General features: G+C 44.6%; 1 long non-coding RNA gene across 1 annotated transcript; it reads right to left on the minus strand.

The window, feature by feature from the left end:
• On the minus strand, positions 1-24,785 carry LOC309545758. Its single transcript, XR_014224911.1, has 3 exons — positions 24,692-24,785; positions 1,146-1,554; positions 1-360 (listed from the first exon to the last, which is right to left on the minus strand). It is a non-coding gene; the product is annotated as an uncharacterized lncRNA (long non-coding RNA).
• Between the last annotated feature and the right edge of the window lie 807 nt (positions 24,786-25,592).

Here is a 25,592-nt window from a genome sequence, read left to right on the forward strand (position 1 = left end):
TCAGAATAGTAAGGGCCTGATATACTAAGGTTGGAAGCCTGCTTGCCAGGCAACTAATCTTGGGTTATGCTACAGGGACACCCTATATTTATTTAGTAAACATTACAGCAATATGCACACACAAGTAAAACCCAGATTTGGGGCTATGTCCATAAAAATGAAATAAATTTGAGCACACTTTATTATTCTTGTGCATATTCCAAGCATTGGCTTACAGGAGCATGGGAAAAGGGATCTTAACATGTAATTATTTAACGATAAATTAAAGTGCACAGGCTTAGAAAATTCAGTTTGTAAATAGATAGAAAACTGGCTAAAGGATCATATTCAGAGAGCAGAGATTATTGATTCATACTATGTCTAAGGTTATCATTGGTGTTACCCGGAAGATATGAGATTTAATTTACCTCAGACAATATTCGGGTTAAATGAGAGTTCTTTGACCATGAGTAAAAGCTTCAAAACAGCAATATGAATTTATTGATAAGTAGCCTTGAAGCCTAAATTAATTCACAACAATTTTATCTCTAGTACATACAAAAAGGAAAATATTCAAAGTTTAACTGAACACAAATAGCGCATGGGATTCAAATTATTATGATATGCACCGCAAGACAGACAACAAATACTACAGACATGTATACATTTAAGTGCTAGGAGGTGCCCTGATATTTATGCAAGGTCAGATTGTCCAACCCTTAACAGATGGTCCATCTTCATTGCATATCTTAATGAGAGTTCTTTGATATGGAGGCTGAATTTAAGGGCGGACATGACATGGTCTATTCACCCTATTGCATTGGCCCCAGCAGTCTGGCTCACAGGAACCTAATTACACAGTGATACTACAGTTTGTTTATCATTATGTGTAGATAGCAGGCCACCTCCCAGCCTAGACTTATCCTTTTATGTGTTTAAGTGTAAATAGCAGTCTGGCATTTCAAACGGACTTGTTAAATTGGATAAATACTACTGCCGGTCCATCTGGGTTACACAACTTACAAATCTACCATCATATAGCAAATATGAGTTTGGAATCAAAAATGTGTACATTTATATTTACATCTATCTATTTACAATTACTAATGGAGATTTATACATAAACTCCTCATCAGGCGACACAGTAATGGAGATTACACATAAACTCCTCATAAGGCAACAATTGGTGAACCCCAAGTTTCAATGTTGGCACCCTTACTTTTAACATATTTATAAATGATTTGGGTGTGGGAGTAAAATCACCATTTCAGGTTCACTAACTTAAAAACTGATCTCAATGCACTATTTGATTGGGCAAATGATGTGGCAAATGAGGTTTAATGTTGATAAATGTATAGTTGTGTACTTTGTGGCTAATAACATGCATCATAAATACTAGGAGGAGAACAGCTGGGGGAGTTGGATCTGGATGTTCTAGTAGATCATATACTTAATAATAGCATTCAATGCCAAGCTGCAGTTTCTAAAGCTAGTAAAATACTTTCTTGTATTTAAAGAGGTATAAACTCCAGAGAGAGAGGTATACCTTTGTCCCTGTACAAATCATTAGTAAGACTTCATCTGGAATATGCAATTCCGTTTTGGGCACCAGTTCATAAAAAAGGATATCGGAGAACTGGAGAAAGTTTAGAGAAGAGCAACCAAACTGGTAGGACACATGGAGGAGCTCAGCTATGAGGAAAGATTAGCTGAATTGATCAACATGTGTAAATGTATAAATACATAAATGGTCCATATAGTGAACTTGTGTATTGCATTTAAGGCGCTGTTGTAGATGAATTTAGCAACCGTGATCCCCTAAATGTGCTATGTGCTAGTTCAAAAACCCAAACCCAATTAAAAAAATACGCAAAACATAACATTGCACAAGATTTTGAATTAGTCCATATTAACTAATTAAATTAAGACAACTGCCTGATGACGCCATCTGGTGAAGTGCATTGAGGTCTAGTACAGCGACATCATTTCCCTTTTTGTCACATCTGGCCCAGTGGAATGCAGGTGGAAGGCACGCTAAATGCGGAGTGGCGATTACAAAACAGGCGATTTTAGTGAGTGCCGCTTACAAGCACATGCGAGTTTTGCACCTTTTGTTTTAAATTCATCTCTTAAAAAAAACGATATTGCGAGATTATTCTATTTGCATTCTATATTTTGGGAAAACTTCAAGTAAATTCCCTGCTGCTGAACCTGATCTGACACCCATTCTTCCTATAATCAAGCCCAGGGGGCAACTTAGCATCTTGGTTGGAGGTTTTGGAACCCGGATAAAAGGGAGTCTTTATTCTCTTTAACCACTTTCTGACCGGCCCATTGTAAAAATACGGCCCCAAAGTGGTTGTCTAGTTCTGGGAGGGCGTACATGGACGTCCTCCCAGAATCGTGCTCCTGCGCGCCCCACGGGAGTGTCCGTGCTCGCCGGGTCCCCGACGCATCACGGATCGTGGTAAAGGGCCAATGAGAGCAGTCCTTTACCATACGATCGCTCCGTCCAATTACAGAGCGATCACGTCACAACAAACCGGCGTATGTCCGGTTAATTTCTCTCCTCTCCTTGGACGCTGTACACAGCAATCAGTACAGCGTGCGAAGAGAGGAGAGAAACTGCAGCTGCAAGCCTCCTCTGCCTCAACTGTGCACAATTAGTGCCTCATCCGTGCCCCATCAGTGCCTCAGCCGTGCCCTATCCATACGTCATCCGTGCCCCATCCATGCATCATCCGTGCCTCATCCATGCATCATCCGTGCCTCATCCATGCATCATCCGTGCCTCATCCATGCATCATCCGTGTCACATCCGTGCCCACCATGCCACCTCAGTTCTCATCAATGCCACATCCATGCCACCTCAGTGCTCATCCATGCCACATCCATGCTCATCCATGCTCATCCATGCCTCATCCGTGCTCATCCATGCCTCATCCATGCCTCATCCGTGTGACATCTGTACCTGCCCATGCTGTCTCAGTGCTCATCCATGCCACATCCATGCTCATCCATCCCACATCTGTGCCCACCCATGCCACCTCAGTGCTCATCCATGCCACATCCATGCTCATCCATCCCACATCTGTGCTCATCCATGCCACGTCAGTGCTCATCCGTGCCACATCCATGCCACCTCAGTGCTCATCCGTGCCACATCTATGCCACTTCAGTGCTCATCCTTGCCATGTCAGTGGTCATCTGTGCCACATCAATGCCACATCAGTGGTCATCCATGCCATGTCAGTGCTCATCCATGCCACATCAGTGCTCATCCGTGCCACATCAATGCCACGTCAGTGCTCATCCATGCCACATCCCTGCCACGTCAGTGCCACATCTGTGCCACATCAATGCCACGTCAGTGCTCACCCATGCCACATCCATGCCATGTCAGTGCTCATACGTGCCACACCCATGCCTATTCAGTGCTCATCCATGCCACGTCAATGCCACATCAGTGCTCATCCATGCCACGTCAGTGCTCATCCGTGCCACATCAATGCCACGTCAGTGCTCATCTGTGCCACATCCATGCCACGTCAGTGCTCATCCGTGCCACATCCATGCCACGTCAGTGCTCATCCGTGCCACATCAATGCCATGTCAGTGCTCATCCATGCCACGTCAGTGCTCATCCGTGCCACATCAATGCCACATCCATGCCATGTCACTGCTCATCTGTGTCACATCCATGCCACATCAGGGTGCTCATCTGTCCGTTATCCATGCCACGTCAGTGCTCATCCGTGCCGCATCAATGCCACGTCAGGGCTAATCCATGCCACATCAGTGTTCATCAGTGCCACATCCATCCCACGTCGTTAGTGCTCATCAATGCCACATCCATGCCACGTCAGTGCTCATCCGTGTCACATCAGTGCTCATCAGTGCCGCATCCATGCCACGTCAGTGCTCATCAGTGCCGCATCCATGCCACATCAGTGCTCATCAGTGCCACATCCATTCCACGTCAGTTCTCATCCAGGCCACATCCATGCCACATCAGTGCCACTACAATGCTTATCAGTGCCCTACAGTGTCTCACAAAATTGTAATGGGAAGTCAGGAAATGACGGGGCTCCCTGCATGTTTGGCCTCTGTATGTGGCCAGGCTGTGGAAAAGTGTCACATATGTGGTATCGCCATACTCAGGAGGAGTGGCAAAATGTATTTTGGGGTGTCATTTTTGCTATGTACATGCTATGTGTTAGAAATGTCTAATAAATGGACAACTTTGTGTAAAAAAAATGCGTTTTGGTTTTCTTTCCACATTTTCCAAAAACTTGTGGAAAAAAAATGACATGTTCAAAAGACTCATTATGCCTCCTAGATCATGTGTTGGGGTGTTTTCTTTCCAAAATGGGGTCATTTTGTGGGTAATTGTCCAGGTTCTCCAGGACTTTCAAAAGTGTAATAAGTCGTCAGAAAATTATATGTGTAATTTTTGCTTCTAGAACGCCTGACGGTGCTCCTTGGATGTTGGGCCTCTGTATATGGTCAGGCTGTGGAAAAGTGTCACACATGTGGTATCGCCAGAATGTAGTAGCAGAATGTATTTTGGGGTGTAGTTGCAAGTATGCCTATACAGTGTGTAAGAAATAACTTCGTAATATGACCATTTTGTGAAAAATATATATATATTTTTTAAAAAATCTTCATTTTGCAAAGAATTGTGGGAAAAAATTACAACTTCAAAAAACTCACTGTCCTGACTTGTTAGGGTCTCAAGAAATGAGATAGGCACATTAGGTGTGATCAATTTTCAATGATTGGCACCTTAGCTTGTAGACTCTATGACCTTCACAAAAAATGTATACTTATTTGGGTTATTTTTACTAAATGTATGTAGCAGTATAAATTTTAGTCAAAATTTATGAAAAAAATGACTAAATTTGCAAAATTTAAAACCAAAACGAAGAAAAATGCATTTTTTTACAACATTTTCGGACTTTTTTTAATTTATAGAGCAAACAATAAAAAAACCAAATTATGATTAAATACCACCAAAAGAAAGCTCTGTTTATGTGAAAAAAAGGATGACAATTTCATATGGGGGACAGTGTTGCATGACTGAGTAATTGTCATTCAAAATGTGAGAGCACTGAAAGCTGAAAATTGCTCTGGTTAGGAAGGGGGTTTAAGTGCCCAGTGGGTAAGTGGTTAATAAGTGATGCGGATCCTGGTGGCCCTCAGCTATCCAGTGAGATGCCCTTTCTTACAAAGGTGGAGGAGAGCAATTAAGGAGCACATTTCTACAAGAAGAATACTAAGCACTTATCACAAGTGGTGATTTGATGAATATAAGTTAGTGTACTAATGCTAAATCTTGTGCAATGTTATGTTTTCTGTATTTTTTTTTAATTAGTTTTTTTGGCACATACCAGAATTGATGGCAGCTGTATATAGGTAATTAATTATAGAAGCCGCCTTTTTATTAAATTTGTCATACAGTATCTTACAAAAGTGAGTACACCCCTCACATTTTTATAAATATTTTATTATATATTTTTACTGTATGTGACAACACTGAAGAAATGACACTTTGCTACAATGTAAAGTAGTGAGTGTACAGCTTATATAACCATGTAAATTTGCTGTCCGCTCAAAATAACTCAACACACAGCCATTAATGTCTAAACCACTGGCAACAAAAGTGAGTACACCTCTAAGTAAAAAAAGGCCAAATTGGGCCCAATTAGCCATCCCCCCCCCCGGTGTCATGTGACTCATTAGTGTTACAAGACCTCAGGTGTGAATGGGGAGCAGGTGTGTCAAATTTGGTGTTATCGCTCTCACTCTCTTATACTGGTCACTGGAAGTTCAACATGGCACCTCATGACAAAGAACTCTATGAGGAACTGGAAAAAAGAATGGTTGCTCTACATTAAGATGGCCTAGGCTATAAGAAGATTGCCAAGACCCTGAAACTGAGCTGCAGTATGGTGGCCAAGACCATACAGCGGTTTAACAGGACAGGTTCCGCTCAGAACAGGCCTCACCATGGTCGACCAAAGAAGTTGGGTGCAGGTGCTCAGCATCATATGCAGAGGTTGTCTTTGATAAATAGACATATGAGTGTTGCCAGCATTGCTGCAGAGGTTGAAGGGGTGGGGGGTCAGCCTGTCAGTGCTCAGACCATACGCTGCACACTGCATCAAATTGGCCTGCATGGCTGTCGTCTGAGAAGGAAGCCTCTTCTAAAGATGATGCACAAGAAAGCCCGCAAACAGTTTGCTGAAGACAAGCAGACTAAGAACATGGATTTCTGGAACCATGTCCTGTGGTCTGCTGAGACCAAGATACAATTATTGTGTTCAGTTGGTGTCAAGCTTGTTTGGTGGCAACCAGGTGAGGAGTACAGAGTCAAGTGTGTCTTGCCTACAGTCAAGCATGGTGGTGGGAGTGTCATGGTCTGGGACTGCATAAGTGCTGCTGGCACTGGGGGGAGGGGGGGTACAGTTCATGGCGAGAACCATGAATGGAAATAAAATATTTACAAAAATGTGAGGGGTTTTTTTTTTTAGTTCATTGGTTGAACTAGATTGATCAGTGTCTTTTTTCAACCTGACTAACTATGTAACGATGTAAACATAAATGTGAATATTGGAAATATATTCAGTTAAACTTTGTATTGTTTTAGAGTTTACATTTTTTCCTCTTTTAAAAGTGACTTTACAAATACAAAATGTAATCTTATATCATTTTTTATAATTGTGTGTTATTCGGGATTTTAAATATTTAATTAATTAGAATACACTTTAAAAGTTTATAATTATTACAGTAGGGTGACTGTACACATCTGAAATCCCTTACATACTCAGTATTACATATGTGTTCAGCAATCAATATATTACACTAAAAAGTGATATATATGTTATTTTTAGTCATAATTAGGGTTGAGCGGACACCTAGATGTCCGTGTTCGACGGGTTCGGCCGAACTTTAAAAAAAAGTCCGGGTCCGTGTCCCGGACTTTTACCGAACTTTTCCCGGACACCGAACCCCATTGAAGTCAATGGGGACCCGAACTTTAAGGCACTAAAATGGCTCTAAAACACCAAAGGAAAGGGCTAGAGTGCTGCAAATGGCAGCAAAACGTAATTAAGAGCATGGCAAGTGCTCTGCAAACAAATGTGGATAGGGAAATAACTTAAAACAACAAAAAAAACAGAAAAATAAAACAATGTTCTTCTTCATCTCTGAAGGACGAGGCCCATATGGAGTAGGAGGGAGGTTGAGGTGGTGGTGGATGTGGCGGTGACATAGGCATGCGCACAGGGTGTGCCGGGTGTGCCTGGGCACACCCTAATCACCTAGGGCACATAGCATTGCCAGTGAGGAGATGGGAAAGATCTGCCTCGGACCTGCTCTGCTCTATTTCTCTTTGCCTACAGGTACATGGCCCGATACATTACTCTCCCTGCTGGCAAACACATGCATGTGTATTTCAACTTTGGGGTGCACACCTTAATGCAATAGGCTGCGCACACCTATGGGTGGTGTAGGTGGAAGCGGCGGTGGAGGAGGACCAGGGCCGGATTAAGAGCATCATGGGCTTGGTGCTGAGGATTTTGAAGGGCCTTAAGGGCCGTGCCTTGCCATGCACCCAGAGGAGGAAGGGTGCAGCCATGCATGCCTAATTCAACATGGGATGCTGTCTCTGAAGCCCATAAACACATCCATGCATCGGCAACTGTCCCTCCTTGTCCGGCCTTCGCGCTGTGTGGGGAGGTTCTGAGGGTGCTGCCTGGGGAAGCGAGCATAGAAGCCAGACTTCTGTGTTTACAAGTGACAGAAGAGCAGTAACAGTGAATATGGCCAACCCGGGGCCTATATAAAAGGTAGGGGCCTGGAGCTGCAGCTCCAATAGCCCCTACGTTAATCTGGCCCTGAGGAGGAGGACGAGGTAGCCAACACTGCTTCTTTTCACAAATTTTAAATGAGGGTACACCCCAAAAGAGTGAGAAAGAGCAAAAATGGAACAATGGGTGGGTAAGGTCGGTATCCATTGCTATTCTGCACAAGGTACGGAAAAGTCCCGTGGGATCCATGCCTGGTTCATTTTAATGAACGTGAGCTTGTCCACATTGTCTCTGGACAGGCGGCTGCGCTTGTCTGTTATAACGCCCCCAGCCGTGCTAAATACCCGTTCAGATAATACACTGGCTGCAGGGCACGCCAGCACCTCCAAGGCGTAAAGGGCAAGCTCGGGCCATGTGCCCAATTTGGAGACCCAGAAGTTGAAGGGGGCAGACCCCTCATTCACTACATGTAGGCGTGTGCACACATACTGCTCCACCATGTTGGTAAAATGCTGCCTCCTGCTAAGACGTTCCATCTGAGCTGCTGGTGCTGCTGTTTGTTGTGGCGTGCTGACAAAGCTTTTCCACATTTCGGCCATGCTAACCCTGCCTTCTGAGGTGCTGGCGGTGCCCTGGTTGCGTTGGCGACCTCCTCCTCCTCCTCCTCCTCCTCCTCTGCCTTGTGCTTCCACTGCGGCCCCGCTGTCAGATGGGAATGCCAGCAGCATGGCGTCTACCAGCGTACGCTTGTACTCGCGCATCTTGCGATCGCGCTCCAGTGAGTGAATTAAGGGCGGTACGTTGTCCTTGTAACGGGGATCCAGCAGCGTGGCCACCCAGTAATCAGCACAAGTTAGAATGTGGGCAACTCGGCGGTCGTTGTGGAGACACTGCAGCATGTAATCGCTCATGTGTGCCAGGCTGCCCAGAGGCAACGAAAGGCTGTCCTCTGTGGGAGGTGTATCGTCCGTGTCCTCTGTATCCCCCCCAGCCACGCACCAGTGATGGCCATGAGCTGGCCTGGGTGCCACCCTGCTGTGAACATGGTTCCATCTCCTCCTCCAGCTCCTCCTCCTCCTCATCCTCCTCATCCTCCAGAACTGTGCCCCTGCTGGACAATTGTGTCCCTGGCGTTTGTGTGTGCAGGAACCCACCCTCGGAGCCCCTTGCGAATGACTGCCCTGAAAGCCTTGGAAATGTTACCTCTTCATCCTCCTCCTCCTCCTCATCCTGTGCCACATCCTCTTCCATCATCGCCCGAATTGTTTTTTCAAGGAGGCATAGAAGTGGGATAGTTAAGCTGAGAACGGCGTCATTGCCACTGGCCATGTTGGTGGAGTACTCAAAACAGCGCAACAAGGCACACAGGTCTCGCATGGAGGCCCAGTTATTGGTGGTGAAGTGGTGCTGTTCCGCAGAGCGACTCACGCGTGCGTGCTGCAGCTGAAACTCCACTATGGCCTGCTGCTGCTCGCACAGTCTTTCCAGCATGTGCAAGGTGGAGTTCCACCTTGTGGGCACGTCACATATGAGGCGGTGAGCGGGAAGGCTGAAGTTACGCTGCAGCGCTGCCAGGCGAGCAGCAGCAGGGTGAGAACGCCGAAAGTGCGCACAAACGGCCCGCACTTTCTGCAGCAGCTCTGACATATCGGGGTAGTTTTTCTTTTCAATAGTTTTTATTAAATCTTTTTCAAAAGGAACAAATAACAATTACAGCATACAGGTACACTGGTTGAAGACAGCAACAATCATATTAAACATTGCGTACTTGGCACCACCACTGGCCAACGCCATCTCAACCTCCGGAACGGGATGCCCCCCAGACCAGCCCCCAGCCGAAAAATCCCGCAAGTTCCGACAGGAAGGCCGCGCCAGACCACCCCTATTGGGACCAACACTGTGGCCCAGCACAACCCCCCGCCGTCCCCCGCCGGGGCCGGGCACCGGTCCCCAGGGCACCCCCCCCACGCCCAATGGGCGCCAGATAGGGTGGGCACCTATACCACTAATAACTCTTCAACCCTTGTATAACTGGGTAGTTTAAATATTAGTACACAAGACTATCAACAGGACAGTCAATAACCTTAGCCTCTAAAGAATTTACTCGTCAACATTCACAATTTACTTAGAGATAAATACATCGAAATGCCCCAGCGCAGGACTGTTCCTACCCTGGGAATTTCAGTGACCAACTATTCCAGGTTTGTTCGAACTGCAGACTGCGGCTGTTCATATTAGCAAAAAATTTCTCATAGGAGCATTGAGCTCGGACCCTAGCAACCACTTCCATTGTTGAGAGGGCAGTATCAGACCTCCAGGCTGCCGTGATTGTCATTCTGGCCGCTGTTAGAACATGGGTCACTATGATACGATGGAGAGGAGGGATCTGTTGGATTCCTAGGCTCAGGAGAGCCAAAGCTGGGGACATCGGGATCGACTCCCCAGTCAGTGACCGAAGCAGGGCGAACACAGCCGCCCAATAACCCTTGAATTTCTTACACTGCCACAGAAGGTGATACAGTGTCCCCAACTCCCCACAACCTCTCCAACAGGAAGGGGCAACCTCTTTAAACATTTTCTTCAGTCTAACTGGGGTCAGGTAGCTGCGGTGGAGGATCTTTAGGGACACCTCCCAGTGATTGGTGCAATGAGAGTAGGAATAACCGGAGCGGATGGCAATCTTCCAGTCCCGCTCCGAAAACTCCTCCCCCATGTCGGCCTCCCATGCTGCCATGGAGGCCGTTTTATTACATCTAGATTGGTGTTGCAAGGTGTGATAAAACCACGAGAGGCCTTTCGGCTTATGATAGCTGGTGAGCATATAGTCCCACACCTCCGATGGCACCTCAATTGTCGGGTCTGGGTGTTTAATATGATAGTGGTGCAATTGGGCCCAAAAAAAAGAAGGCCTATCAGTACAGGAAGAGCGCAGCTCCCCATATGTGGCGGATCTAGATATCGCCTCAGGCGGAATTCTCAAAGATGGGATGAGGAATTCATAAGCTGCTAACTTCAGTGTCACCTTATTCCTAGGGATCCCTTTCAATGTTTGCACCTCCCCCCACGCTCCCAACGTAGCCCTGAGAGAGGCCAATTCCGGGGTATACACCTCCAAAATATGCACCACCAAATTCAGCACATGCGCCAGGCATGGGATGTGCGTCAAACCGGCTAGGCCCAGAGCTGCTATGAGATTTCTCCCGTTATCGCACAACACCAGGCCGGGCTTGAGGCTCGCTGGCAGCAACCACTCATTTGTCTGCTGTTCCATGCTCCTCCACAACTCCTGCGCGGTGTGTGGTTTGTCCCCCAAACAGGCAAGTTGTAAAACTGCCTGCTGTCGTTTACCCCTGGCCGTGCTGAAGTTGGTGGTGAAGGTGTTACGCTGTCCGGATGAGGAGGCGGTAGAGGATGAGGAAGCGGAGTAGGAGGAGTTAGGAACAGGAGGCAAACTGAAGCGCCCTGCAATCCTCGGTGGTGGAAGGACATGCGCCAAATTGCTATCCGCCTCAGGCCCATCCGCCACTGCATTTACCCAGTGTGCCGTTAGGGAGATATAACGCCCCTGACCGTGCTTACTGATCCACGTATCGGTAGTTAGGTGGACCTTGGCACAGATGGCGTTGCGCAGTGCACACCTGATTTTTTCCCCCACTTGGTTGTGCAGGGAAGGGATGGCTTGCCTGGAAAAGTAGTGGCGGCTGGGCACGACGTACTGTGGGACAGCCACCAACATAAGGTTTTTAAAACTGTGCGTCTCCACCAGACGGAATGACAGCATTTCAAAGGCCAATAATTTTGAAATGCTGGCATTCAGGGCCAGGGATCGCGGGTGGGTAGGGGGGTACTTCCTCTTCCTCTCAAGTGTTTGGGAGATGGAAAGCTGAACGCTTCCACGGGACATTGTGGAGATGGTTGTTGGTGACCCAGGTGGTGGTGTTGCTGACAGATCGTCTGTTTGCGGGGTGGCAGGTGCCGGTATCACTACAGATGTGGCTGGAGTGGCCGAGACTGCAGCAGAAGAGGAAGCAGGATGAGCCAGAGACGTTTCTTGGTTTTGAAGGTGTGTACTCCACTGCAGCTCGTGCTTTGCACTTAGATGCCTGATCATGCAGGTTGTGCTCAGGTTGAGAAGGTTTATGCCTCGCTTCAAGCTCTGATTGCACAGGGTGCAAACCAATCGTGTCCTGTCATCAGCACATTTTCTAAAGAACTTCCACGCTAGAGAACTCCTTTGAGCTGACTTTGGTGCGCTCGTTCCCTTGCTGCGTTGGGCAGTAGCGGGCGTAGTGTCTAGGGCACGGCCGCTCCGCTTCTGCACCCTGCTCCCTCTTCTGCTGTGCTGGTGGCTCTGTGCGACCACCGCCTCTTCCTCCAAACTACTCAGGTCACCTGCATGACATTCATTCCATGTGGGGTCGAGGACCTCATCGTCCTCCACATCATCTTCCACCCAGTCTTCACCCCTGCCCTCCTTGTCGGTCTCCACAATGCTGAACGCCGCAGCAGTTGGCACCTGCGTTTCGTCATCATCGGAGACGTGCTGCGATGATCCTTGCATGTACTCATCTTGAGAAATAAGTGGTTGGGCATCGCTGCACTCAATCTCTTCCACTTCTGGGGCAGGGCTAGGTGGATGGCCCTGGGAAACCCTGCCGACAGAGTCATCAAAAAGAAGAAGAGACTGCTGTATGGCTTGGGGCTCAGACTGCTTGCCTGATTTGCAAGGGGGTGAGGTGAAAGACGGTTGGACATCGGCTGCAGGTGCCAACTGTGACCTTTCTGCAGTAGACTGGGTGGGAGACAATGTGAAGGAACTGGAGGCACTGTCAGCAGCAAACCAATCTACTATCGCCTCCACTTGTTCTGGCCTCATCACTTCTAGGGGCGTATGATGCCCTACCAAATACTGATGCAGGTTCTGTCGCCTACTCACTTTTGAGGAAGGTGTTTCACTTGTGCGTGTAGCTGGCACAGATCGACCACGTCCTCTCCTTGCAACAGGAGCTCTACCAGCAGCACCACGACCCAGGCCACGGCCCTTATTTGACGGTCTCCTCATATTTCTGTAATTTAAGATCTTGCCCTAGAAAGGTTTTTATTGAATAGCGGAATAGGAAATATGATCCAAAAAAGTGTATGTATCTCGCACGTACAAAACCACACTAGGCCCCAATTACTATTGTTTCTACCTCTAAAAGGATGGATGAGGAGTAGGAGGAGTATAGAACAGACAGCACCCTCAAATCTTCAGAAGTATGAGATGAACCTCAAAAACTTGGAAAGGTGGATCTCACACGTACCGACACAGACTATCCCGCAATTCAATTGATCCTCAAAGGTTTTTATCGAATAGCGGAATAGGAAATATGATCAAAAAAAGTGTATGTATCTCGCACGTACACCACCACACTAGGCCCCAATTACTATTGTTTGTACCCCTAAAAGGATGGTTGAGCAGTAGGAGGAGGAGTATGGAACAGGCAGCACCCTCAAATCTTCAGAAGTATGAGATGAACCCCAAAAACTTGGAAAGGTGGATCTCACACGTACCGACACAGACTATCACGCAATTTAATTGATCCCCAAAGGTTTTAATTGAATAGCGGAATAGAAAATATGATCAAAAAGAAAGTGTATGTATCTCACACGTACACCACCACACTAGGCCCCAATTACTATTGTTTGTACCCCTAAAAGGATGGTTGAGCAGTAGGAGGAGGAGTATGGAACAGGCAGCACCCTCAAATCTTCAGAAGTATGAGATGAACCCCAAAAACTTGGAAAGGTGGATCTCACACGTACCGACACAGACTATCACGCAATTTAATTGATCCCCAAAGGTTTTAATTGAATAGCGGAATAGAAAATATGATCAAAAAGAAAGTGTATGTATCTCACACGTACACCACCACACTAGGCCCCAATTACTATTGTTTGTACCCCTAAAAGGATGGTTGAGGAGTAGGAGGAGGAGTATGGAACAGGCAGCACCCTCAAATCTTCAGAAGTATGAGATGAACCCCAAAAACTTGGAAAGGTGGATCTCACACGTACCGACACAGACTATCACGCAATTTAATTGATCCCCAAAGGTTTTAATTGAATAGCGGAATAGAAAATATGATCAAAAAGAAAGTGTATGTATCTCACACGTACACCACCACACTAGGCCCCAATTACTATTGTTTGTACCCCTAAAAGGATGGTTGAGGAGTAGGAGGAGGAGTATGGAACAGGCAGCACCCTCAAATCTTCAGAAGTATGAGATGAACCCCAAAAACTTGGAAAGGTGGATCTCACACGTACCGACACAGACTATCACGCAATTTAATTGATCCCCAAAGGTTTTAATTGAATAGCGGAATAGAAAATATGATCAAAAAGAAAGTGTATGTATCTCACACGTACACCACCACACTAGGCCCCAATTACTATTGTTTGTACCCCTAAAAGGATGGTTGAGGAGTAGGAGGAGGAGTATGGAACAGGCAGCACCCTCAAATCTTCAGAAGTATGAGATGAACCCCAAAAACTTGGAAAGGTGGATCTCACACGTACCGACACAGACTATCACGCAATTTAATTGATCCCCAAAGGTTTTAATTGAATAGCGGAATAGAAAATATGATCAAAAAGAAAGTGTATGTATCTCACACGTACACCACCACACTAGGCCCCAATTACTATTGTTTGTACCCCTAAAAGGATGGTTGAGGAGTAGGAGGAGGAGTATGGAACAGGCAGCACCCTCAAATCTTCAGAAGTATGAGATGAACCCCAAAAACTTGGAAAGGTGGATCTCACACGTACCGACACAGACTATCACGCAATTTAATTGATCCCCAAAGGTTTTAATTGAATAGCGGAATAGAAAATATGATCAAAAAGAAAGTGTATGTATCTCACACGTACACCACCACACTAGGCCCCAATTACTATTGTTTGTACCCCTAAAAGGATGGTTGAGGAGTAGGAGGAGGAGTATGGAACAGGCAGCACCCTCAAATCTTCAGAAGTATGAGATGAACCCCAAAAACTTGGAAAGGTGGATCTCACACGTACCGACACAGACTATCACGCAATTTAATTGATCCCCAAAGGTTTTAATTGAATAGCGGAATAGAAAATATGATCAAAAAGAAAGTGTATGTATCTCACACGTACACCACCACACTAGGCCCCAATTACTATTGTTTGTACCCCTAAAAGGATGGTTGAGGAGTAGGAGGAGGAGTATGGAACAGGCAGGACCCTCAAATCTTCAGAAGTATGAGATGAACCCCAAAAACTTGGAAAGGTGGATCTCACACGTACCGACACAGACTATCACGCAATTTAATTGATCCCCAAAGGTTTTAATTGAATAGCGGAATAGAAAATATGATCAAAAAGTAAGTGTATGTATCTCACACGTACACCACCACACTAGGCCCCAATTACTATTGTTTGTACCCCTAAAAGGATGGTTGAGGAGTAGGAGGAGGAGTATGGAACAGGCAGCACCCTCAAATCTTCAGAAGTATGAGATGAACCCCAAAAACTTGGAAAGGTGGATCTCACACGTACCGACACAGACTATCACGCAATTTAATTGATCCCCAAAGGTTTTAATTGAATAGCGGAATAGAAAATATGATCAAAAAGAAAGTGTATGTATCTCACACGTACACCACCACACTAGGCCCCAATTACTATTGTTTGTACCCCTAAAAGGATGGTTGAGGAGTAGGAGGAGGAGTATGGAACAGGCAGCACCCTCAAATCTTCAGAAGTATGAGATGAACCCCAAAAACTTGGAAAGGTGGATCTCACACGTACCGACACAGACTATCACGCAATTTAATTGATCCCCAAAGGTTTTAATTGAATAGCGGAATAGAAAATATGATCAAAAAGAAAGTGTATGTATCTCACACGTACACCACCACACTAGGCCCCAATTACTATTGTTTGTACCCCTAAAAGGATGGTTGAGGAGTAGGAGGAGGAGTATGGAACAGGCAGCACCCTCAAATCTTCAGAAGTATGAGATGAACCCCAAAAACTTGGAAAGGTGGATCTCACACGTACCGACACAGACTATCACGCAATTTAATTGATCCCCAAAGGTTTTAATTGAATAGCGGAATAGAAAATATGATCAAAAAGAAAGTGTATGTATCTCACACGTACACCACCACACTAGGCCCCAATTACTATTGTTTGTACCCCTAAAAGGATGGTTGAGCAGTAGGAGGAGGAGTATGGAACAGGCAGCACCCTCAAATCTTCAGAAGTATGAGATGAACCCCAAAAACTTGGAAAGGTGGATCTCACACGTACCGACACAGACTATCACGCAATTTAATTGATCCCCAAAGGTTTTAATTGAATAGCGGAATAGAAAATATGATCAAAAAGAAAGTGTATGTATCTCACACGTACACCACCACACTAGGCCCCAATTACTATTGTTTGTACCCCTAAAAGGATGGTTGAGCAGTAGGAGGAGGAGTATGGAACAGGCAGCACCCTCAAATCTTCAGGAGTATGAGATTGTGTTCACTGTACCCCACAAAGATTGTGTTCACTGCACCCCACAAAGATTGTGTTCACTGCACCTCAAAAAGGATTTTGTTCACTGCACCCCACAAAGATTGTGTTCACTGCACCCTAAAAGGATTTTGTTCACTGCACCCCAAAAAGATTGTGTTCACTGTACCCCCCAAAGATTGTGTTCACTGCACCCCACAAAGATTCTGTTCCCTGTACCCCACAAAGATTGTGTTCACTGCACCCCACAAAGGATTTTGTTCACTGCACCCCAAAAAGATTGTGTTCACTGCACTCCAAAAAGGATGTTGTTCACTGCACCCCAAAAAGGATTTTGTTCACTGCACCCCAAAAAGATTGTGTTCACTGCACCCCACAAAGGATTTTGTTCACTGCACCCCAAAAAGATTGTGTTCACTGTACCCCCCAAAGATTGTGTTCACTGCACCCCACAAAGGATTTTGTTCACTGCACCCCAAAAAGATTGTGTTCACTGTACCCCCCAAAGATTGTGTTCACTGCACCCCACAAAGATTCTGTTCACTGTACCCCACAAAGATTGTGTTCACTGCACCCCACAAAGGATTTTGTTCACTGCACCCCAAAAAGATTGTGTTCACTGCACCCCAAAAAGGATTTTGTTCACTGCACCCCAAAAAGGATGTTGTTCACTGCACCCCAAAAAGGATTTTGTTCACTGCACCCCAAAAAGATTGTGTTCACTGCACCCCACAAAGATTGTGTTCACTGCACCCCACAAAGGATTTTGTTCACTGCACCCCAAAAAGATTGTGTTCACTGCACCCCAAAAAGGATTTTGTTCACTGCACCCCAAAAAGGATGTTGTTCACTGCACCCCAAAAAGGATTTTGTTCACTCCACCCCAAAAAGATTGTGTTCACTGCACCCCACAAAGATTGTGTTCACTGCACCCCACAAAGGATTTTGTTCACTGCACCCCAAAAAGATTGTGTTCACTGTACCCCCCAAAGATTGTGTTCACTGCACCCCACAAAGATTCTGTTCACTGTACCCCACAAAGATTGTGTTCACTGCACCCCACAAAGGATTTTGTTCACTGCACCCCAAAAAGATTGTGTTCACTGCACCCCAAAAAGGATTTTGTTCACTGCACCCCAAAAAGGATGTTGTTCACTGCACCCCAAAAAGATTGTGTTCACTGCACCCCACAAAGATTGTGTTCACTGCACCCCACAAAGGATTTTGTTCACTGCACCCCAAAAAGATTGTGTTCACTGCACCCCAAAAAGGATTTTGTTCACTGCACCCCAAAAAGGATGTTGTTCACTGCACCCCAAAAAGGATTTTGTTCACTCCACCCCAAAAAGATTGTGTTCACTGTACCCCACAAAGATTGTGTTCACTGCACCCCAAAAAGGATTTTGTTCACTGCACCCCAAAAAGATTGTGTTCACTGCACCCCACAAAGATTGTGTTCACTGCACCCCAAAAAGGATGTTGTTCACTGCACCCCAAAAAGATTGTGTTCACTGCACCCCACAAAGATTGTGTTCACTGCACCCCACAAAGGATTTTGTTCACTGCACCCCAAAAAGATTGTGTTCACTGCACCCCAAAAAGGATGTTGTTCACTGCACCCCAAAAAGATTTTGTTCACTGCACCCCAAAAAGGACGTTCACTGCACCCCAAAAAGATTGTGTTCACTGCAGCCCAAAAAGATTGTGTTCACTGCAGCTCACACACAGAAAAATGGATGTGGATCACTGACACCTGCCTATCTCCTATCCCACACCACACAGCAATATCGATTGTAGTTTGTAGAACACAGTTTCCCTAAAATTCAGCAGCAGCCTCTCCCTAACAGGATTGAGAAGAGATCGTAGATCGGGACTAAGTGCAGACCCCACACAGCAATATCGATTGTAGTTTGTAGAACACTCTGACCCTAAAATTCAGCAGCAGCCTCTCCCTAACAGGATTGAGAAGAGATCGTAGATCAGGATTGAGTGCAGACCCCACCCCCCACACAGCAATATCGATTGTAGTTTGTAGAAGACACTGACCCTATAATTCAGCAGACTCTATCCCTAAAATGCCTACAACTCGCCCTGCCCAAACACTCCGACCTGTCCCTCAATTCTATCCGGACACAAATGTTTTTTTCCTGCCTGTCTTTCCCTAATCAGCAGCCAGCACGTTGATGTGTGCTCTGTCCCTGATCTAAGCAGCAGAATGAAGACGCTGCGGCTGCCTGGAACTTATAAAGACTTGGTCACATGCTTCAGACGGCCAATCACAGCTACTGAGACATTTGCAGGCATGGCTGGGATGGCTTAAGGCACACCAGTTAAACGATTGTTGATTGGCTGTTGAAAGCCCGCCATGAAAAGAGCGCCAAGGCATGCAAAACCTGGAAATAAAACGACCGAACACGGATTTTTACCCGAACATACAGTAAAGTGTCCGTGTCCGTGTTCGGGTACAAAAAATCCAATTATTCGGTACGAACACGAATAATACAGTCCGTGTTCGCTCAACACTAGTCATAATATAAAACATTTTATGCAAAAGCACTTATATGTAAGCCCTCATTCACACTGGGCATTTGCAACAGTGCCCCATGTTTACCTGCATGGGGATGCACAGGTGTTCTATGCTTTAGAGGATTAAATAGAACCTTCAGGGCCCCAGTGCAAGAAACCAAGAAAGGCCCCCCTAACTCTGTCCCGGTCTCTTTACACTGGTCCCAGAACCCTTCCCATTGATCCAGGGCCCTTTTTTCTCATCACAGGGCCCTTTATTATGGTCCCGCAGCATGACCCTGCCACGTGTTCTGCAGTAGAACCCTTTCCTGCATAGTTGCCAACCTTTCCAAAAAATTTTCAGGGATACCTTTTTTTTTCTATGTGTTCAGCCAGCCATTATAAATGGAGAATGTATCTTAATTGGGGGTGAGGCATTTAAAATGGGCATGGTTCAAGAACCACCTAATGCCATACCCCTTTGCACATCTCTACATCCCCCTGGAATGTCTCTGTACCCCTCAGCATGCTTCTAAAACCCCAGCACACTTCTGTACCCCTTTGCATATCGCTGCACCTCCTACACACACACCTCTGCACCTCCCAGCATCCTCTGTACCCCCAGAACACACCTCTGCACCTCTGTATTATCCAGCACACCTTAAAACCCCCCAACACATCTATGTACTCTGCTGCACATCTCTGCACCCCCCACCATACCTCTGTACCCCCCACCTCTGCACCTCCAACACACACACACACCTACCCCTCCACACACACACACACATACCATAGCCACTCACCTGCCCATTGATCCCTGTGGTGCCCCCTCTCCACTGTATGGAGTGAAGTGAACTGCTAGCCAGGGGGAGATGCCGTGGACACCACAGAGCTGCCAATCCCTCCCGCCCCCCTGATTAGTAAATTGCCAGCCAGAGGTGCAGGGGAAAGGCCGGGCCCTCCACAGCAGAATGCTAGTGCCCGGTTGCAAGCTTTGTGATCCTGGCAGTTCCTCCATAGCCATGCATCCCCATGCAGACAGTCCCATAGTTGTCAATTTGGATCCAGTGGCTGCATGGACACAGCTGCTGTTGCCAATCTGAAATTCGTAGGGGTGCAGGTTCATGGTCCCGAATAGGTCCCGAATGAGGATGCATGAACGAGGCCTCTGAGATCAGTTCACCAGCAATTTGTAATATGTTTGTGTGCAAATGATAGCAAAAAAAGGCAAAAAGAGGACATACACATGTGTTTGATTAAAGTAATTTTATCAGGACAAGCACTCAGTATTCCAGATTCAAAGATTTGTATAGTGCTAACACAGGGTTTTATAAGTTGTTACCACAAAGCAAGCATTGATAGTGTGGTGAATTGTGTTTTTTGCCTTTAATTTCCTGATTCAGTGATTAAGTGATTCACACTGTGGTTATATAAAAGGCAGGCTTACTCCTTTAGATAACCACAGGATGTGTATTGGGGTGCCATTCAAAATGAAAGGCACCAAAATGCAATACAATACGCGGTCATTTGTCCATTACCATCATCATGAATGTTGGTAACACAATGCAATACCGTATGTTAACATTAACAAAATATTGTTGTGGGCTGAAACAATCAGCTTACGTTAACCCTTGTGTGGCAAGACACTGCAAAGGTTTTACACCTGGCAGGGGTGTGACTAGAAATGTAAAAGACCTGGGGCACCTTTGGGCATCCTAAGTAGAGCAGTAATGCGGTCCAGTATGGCACGTTTGAAAACTGAATTGCGGTAAAATTGGAGAGAACTAATGGTTAAACAGAACAAAAGCCTTCTTGTACCCATTAAAAAGAGTCTCAGAGACATATATAAACATTCAGACATGCACAATCATTTTTTTTAAATGAAACCCTGCCATTACACATGATTTTGTGCATACTGAAAATAAACAGAGAGCTAACACTTTCTCTTAGCCTACCTTAAAGAAGAACTTAACAATCAGCAAATATTGAGACGTTTGGTGTGACATATGTAACGTACAATTTAGTGCATATCGAGCAGGAGTCTAAAATGTTCAATATAGTGCAAACAGTGCAGGAATTTGTATAGCTATAGTTCAAGAGTCTGTTATGCTGGTTATACATAGTTTTTTTTTATTTCCCCATTCACACAAATGAGGTGGATGGAGGAATTCCCCCTGCTGGGACATTGGTATTCTGACACTGGTACCGTACACTGACATTGGAGTACACTCATCAGTGCCTGCAGCTGACTGGACTGCTTCAACAGAAGCTGATCAAACAATTGACTTCTTTGTGATGAGGACAGCCACACACTGATCAAAATTTGGTCAGTCCATGATCAACTGGTTGATCCCAGCACAAATTATATTCCCCCCAAATGTCCACTCCTAGCACAAATCCTCTCCCCAATTACCCCATTTTAGAACTTTAGGTGAGTTGGAAGGTCTGGTGCATGAGGAGAACTATGACTTAATTGGTATTGCTGAATCTTGGCTTCATTCTTCACATGACTGGGCTATTAATATTCCTGGCTGTGCTCTCTTTCAGAAAGACAGGGTAAAACGGAGGGGTGGTTTTGTTTGTCTCTATGTGAGAAGTGATCTCAAAGTGAGTGTGACTGGAGTAATGGCACTGCTGGAACAGTTAAAGGGCAAAAAGTTATAAACCTATTACAAGACAATTTTATGGTACAGTTTTTTGAGGCCCCCACTAGAAATGATGCTCTGTTTGACCTGGTAATCTCAAATCATGCAGAGCTTATTAACAATGTTCATATAAAAGATCATCTGGGTAGCAGTGACCATAACATGATTTCATTTAATGTTAGCTGTAAGCAAAAAAACGCATACAGGAAATACAAAAACACCTAACTTTAAGAGAGCAAATTTTCCAAGAATGAGGGCTGCTTTCCAGGATTTAGACTGGGAGGGAATATTGGCATTGTTGAGCACAGAAAAGAAATGGGAATTTTTCAAAAAGACTTTATGCAAACTTACTGCAAATTGTATTCCCATGGGTAATACGTTTAAAAGGCTAAAAATAAAACCTATGTGCCTCACGGCAAAAGTTAAAAAAAGCTATAAATAAAAAGAAAAGAGCTTTTAAAAAATATGAAAATGAGGGAACACTATCATTGTTTAATTGTTACAACGAATATAACAGAATATGTAAAAAGGAAATCAGGGATGCAAAAATTCAAAATGAACGACAGATTGCAAAAGATAGTAGGACAAACCCCAAAAAATTATTCAAATATATTAACAGTAAAAGGGTTAGGTCTGAGGATGTAGGCCCTTTACAAAATAATCAGGAGTGGGTGACTGGGGACAAAGAAAAGGCAAATTTTTAAATACTTTCTTCAGCTCTGTATATACAAAGGAGCATGGGGGAGCTCATGACCATAATGAGGACCGTATTGACACGGACCCAAATTATCCATCCACAATGGCTCAAAAGTTATATGGTCCCGAAATATTTAGACAGAATAGGGGTGGATAAAGCACCTGGACCAGATGGCATCCACCCACCCATCCTAAAAGAATTGAGTGCTGTAATTTCTAAGCCTTTATTTCTAATTTTTAAGGACTCGTTAAGGACTGGAATAGTACCACTTGATTGGCGTAGGGCCAATGTGGTGCCTATATTTAAAAAGGGATCAAAGTCTTTGCCAAGTAACTATAGACCTGTTAGTTTAACTTCTATAGTCGGGAAGATATTGGAGAGTTTAATAAAAGACCACATAGATGAGTTCTTGCTGGAAAAAAATATTTTAAGCAACAGACAGCATGGATTCATGAAAGACAGAAGTTGTCAAACAAACCTGATTTCTTTTTATGAGGAGGTAAGTAAAACCTTGGACAGAGGGATGGCTGTGGATGTAGTATACTTGGATTTTGCAAAAGCGTTTGACACAGTTTCCCACACACGGCTAATGTGTAAGGTAATGTCTACTTGCTTTGAAAGATCAGTTTGTAATTGGATATTGGGTCGCAGCAGCTGCACAGACCTATCTCTACATCCCCCCCGGAATTTCTCTGTACCCCTCAGCATGCGTTTAAACCCACAGCACACTTCTGTACCCCTTTGCATATCGCTGCACCTCTTACACACACACACCTCTGCACCTATATTGAGGCCCCCGCTAGAAATGATGCTCTGTTGGACCTGGTAATCTCAAACCATGCAGAGCTTATTAACAATGTTCATATAAAAGAACATCTGGGTAGCAGTGACCATAACATGATTTCATTTAATGTTAGCTGTAAGCAAAAAACACATACAGGAAATACAAAAACACCTAACTTTAAGAGAGCAAATTTTCCAAGAATGAGGGCTGCTCTCCAGGATTTAGACTGGGGGGGGGGAATATTGGCATCAATGAGCACAGAACAGAAATGGGAATTTTTCAAAAAGACTTTATGCAAACTCACTGCAAAGTATATTCCCATGGGTAATAAGTTTAAAAGGCTAAAAATAAAACCTATGTGGCTCACGGCAAAAGTTAAAAAAGCTATAGATAAAAAGAAAAGAGCTTTTAAAAAATATAAAAATGAGGGAACACTATCATTGTTTAATTGAACGACAGATTGCAAAAGATAGTAGGACAAACCCCAAAACATTATTCAAATATATTAACAGTAAAAGGGTTAGGTCTGAGAATGTAGGCCCTTTACAAAATAATCAGGAGTGGGTGACTGCGGACAAAGAAAAGGCAAATTTATTAAATACTTTCTTCAGCTCTGTATATACAAAGGTGCATGGGGGGAGCTCATGACCATAATGAGGATGTTATTGGCTCAAAAGTGATATGGTCCTGAAATATTCAGACAGAATAAGGGTGGATAAAGCACCTGGACCAAATGGCATCCACCCACCCATCCTAAAAGAATTGAGCGCTGTAATTTCTAAGCCTTTGTTTCTAATTTTTAGGGACTCGTTAAGGACTGGAATAGTACCACTTGATTAGCGTAGGGCCAATGTGGTGCCTATATTTAAAAAAGGATCAACGTCTTTGCTAAGTAAATATAGACCTGTTAGTTTAACTTCTATAGTTGGGAAGATATTGGCGAGTTTAATAAAAGACCACATAGATGAGTTCTTGCTGGAAAAAAATATTTTAAGCAACAGACAGCATGGATTCATGAAAGACAGAAGTTGTCAAACAAACCTGATTTCTTTTTATGAGGAGGTAAGTAAAACCTTGGACAGAGGGGTGGCTGTGGACGTAGTATACTTGGATTTTGCAAAAGTGTTTGACACAGTTCCCCACACACGGCTAATGTGTAAGGTAAAGTCTACTTGCTTGGAAAGATCGGTTTGTAATTGGATAGAAAATTGGCTAAAAGATAGAATTTAGAGAGTAGTGGTTAATGATTCTTACTCTGAATGGTCTAAAGTTATCAGTGGTGTACCCCAAGGTTCAGTGTTGGGACTCTTACTTTTTAATATCCTTATAAATGATATAGGGTCTTGGATTAAAAGTAGCATTTCAGACTTTGCAGATGACACTAAGCTTTGGAGTGGAATAACTTCTTTACAGGATGTCACCAACTTACAAGCTGACCTCAATGCGCTGTTTCATTGGGCAACTATGTGGCAAATGAGGTTTAATGTTGATAAATGTAAAGTTATGCACTTGGGGGCTAAGAATATGCATGCATCATACATACTAGGTGGAGTAGAACTGGGGGAATCCATAGCGGAGAAGGATCTGGGTGTTCTGGTAGATCATAAGCTTAATAATAGCATGCAATGCCAAGCTGCTGTTTCCAAAGCAAGCAAAGTCCTTTCCTGTATTAACAGAGGCATGAACTCCAGAGAGAGATATATAATTTTGCCCCTGTACAAATCGTTAGTAAGACCTCGTCTGGAATATGCAGTTCAGTTTTTGGCACCAGTTCTTAAAAAGGATATCGGGGAACTAGAGAAAGTGCAGAGAAGGGCAACCAAACTGATAAGAGGCATGGAGGACCTCAGCTATGGGAAAAGATTAGAGGAACTGAATTTATTCTCTTTTGAGAAGAGGAGATAAAGGGGGGTATGATCAACATGTATAAATGGATAAGGGGTCCATATAGTGAACTTGGTGTTGAATTGTTCACTTTAAGGTCAACACAGAGGACAAGGGGGCACTCTTTACGTCTAGAGGAAAACAGATTTCGTTTCCAAATACGGAAAGGCTTCTTCACCGTAAGAGCTATGAAAATGTGGAATAGACTCCCTCCAGAGGTGGTTCTGACTAGCTCACTAGATTACTTTAAAAAAGGCCTGGATTCTTTCCTAGGTGTACATAATATAATTGGGTACTAACATTTTTTTTAGGTAAAGTTGATCCAGGAAATATCCGATTGCCTATTGGGGGATCAGGAAGGATTTTTTTTTTCCCTGCTGTTGCAAATTGGATCATGCTTTGCTGGGGTTTATTTTCGCCCTCCTCATGATCAACAGCAGGTATAGGATTGTGTATATGGGATTGTATGGTTGGGTTTTTTTTTGGTTGAACCGGATGGACTTTTGTCTTTTTTCATCCTGACTAACTATGTAACTATGTACCTTGTTCACATGGGTAAGTATACATCCATGCAAAGGTCTGTTTTTTCCTGTTGGTGTTCTGTGCATCCACGTGCTTGGAGTACCATATACGTTTATTGGGTCAAAGCAGCTGCACAGACCTAGCTGTTGCTCCTTGTTTGACATCCCTGCAGGTCCAGGTGCTTTTCTCCCATTGTAGACAGTGTGAGTTCAGGAACAGGCACCTGCACA

Source organism: Pelophylax lessonae, assembly GCF_965119305.1.
Source record: "Pelophylax lessonae genome assembly, chromosome: 2".
In the NCBI taxonomy this organism is placed as follows: Eukaryota; Metazoa; Chordata; class Amphibia; order Anura; family Ranidae; genus Pelophylax; species Pelophylax lessonae.